Source organism: Mycteria americana, chromosome 2, assembly GCF_035582795.1.
Source record: "Mycteria americana isolate JAX WOST 10 ecotype Jacksonville Zoo and Gardens chromosome 2, USCA_MyAme_1.0, whole genome shotgun sequence".
Lineage (NCBI taxonomy): Eukaryota > Metazoa > Chordata > Aves > Ciconiiformes > Ciconiidae > Mycteria > Mycteria americana.
The window spans coordinates 75312821-75314021 of NC_134366.1; the positions used below are offsets into that span (position 1 = coordinate 75312821).

The window sequence follows — 1201 nt, forward strand, 5'->3', positions numbered from 1 at the left end:
AATAATGAATAAATAAATAAATGCTCCTTTCACATGACCTCATTGAGGGCAAAGCCAAATTCCTGCAAGAGAAAGCCAGCTGAGCAGAATTTTCCAAGTGCCTTTATTATGACATTATTTCTATTCCCATTGCATCTCAGGGTCCTAGTCACAGACTGGGACATTACAATGCCAAGTACCACACAAAAATAAAAAGGATGTCTTTGCTCCAAGGGGCTTTTATAACAGCAGTGGTCACAATGGAGCCATGCCTGCCAGTAGGACCCAGGAACATTTTTCCGAGCATGGAAGTGTGTATCAGCAATTTCTTTTTACGCAGGCTCAAGGACAGATGGGATCGATGCGATGACATCTGAAGTTCCATTTCAGCTACTGTGTATAAACTCATAAATGCTTCAGAAGAACCAAGCTGTACACTTGCTGTACTTTGAAGAGGTAAGTTAAAAACCAAATGCTAATCAGCCGACTATGCAGAGATGAAGCGGGGACAGTCAGCTCAGGTTTTCAAGTCAGCATTGCTGAGGCATTTTGCTTATGTAAACACTTGCGATCATGTTTTCTATGTCTACAACCATCTGAAATTTTGCATAGCTGCAGACTGAACATCTGCATAAATCTGAATGAAAGATTTAGAAAACAAATAAGAAGATTATGTAGCAAAACTGCATCTTTGTTGCAGCATTTCGGAGCTCAGACACAAAAAATCAGACACATTATATGAAACTAACAATATGGAATTGTGTTTTCAATACATATCATCCATCTGGACGTTAACTTTTATCACCTATATCTTCAGGTTTGAGCTGAAGGTGCCACACTGCTGGGAGCAAGGAAATAATTACGGATTGTTAGGCTAGTATTGAAGACACTGCATAGTTCCAGTAAATGGACTATATGGACACATATTTGTGGATGTAAAGGCAAATGGAGTCATCTCTCAAATCTCATAGTGGTGGTGATGCAGATGAGCGGTATTGCCAGAGCCCCAAGGTTTCACTAGCCCAAAAGTGACAGCTGGGCTTTCCTTAAGAGAAAAGGATTTAGCTCATGGATCCCTGTGGCAAATGACACCTCTCAAATTTGCAGGAGTGCAGGAGACTTCAGGGTCCTACATGTTGAACCTTTATTCACGCATCCATGCCATAGCCATGTCTGCACCTCAGGTCTTTTGTCATATCCTCCCAGGCTGTGATCGTGCCCT

General features: G+C 41.5%; 1 long non-coding RNA gene across 1 annotated transcript; it reads left to right on the plus strand.

Annotated features, from left to right (window-relative positions):
* The first annotated feature begins 342 nt into the window (after positions 1-342).
* Positions 343-913, plus strand: LOC142406676 (uncharacterized). The gene is made up of 2 exons (XR_012774661.1): positions 343-435; positions 797-913. It is a non-coding gene; the product is annotated as an uncharacterized LOC142406676 (long non-coding RNA).
* The last annotated feature ends 288 nt before the right edge of the window (positions 914-1201 follow it).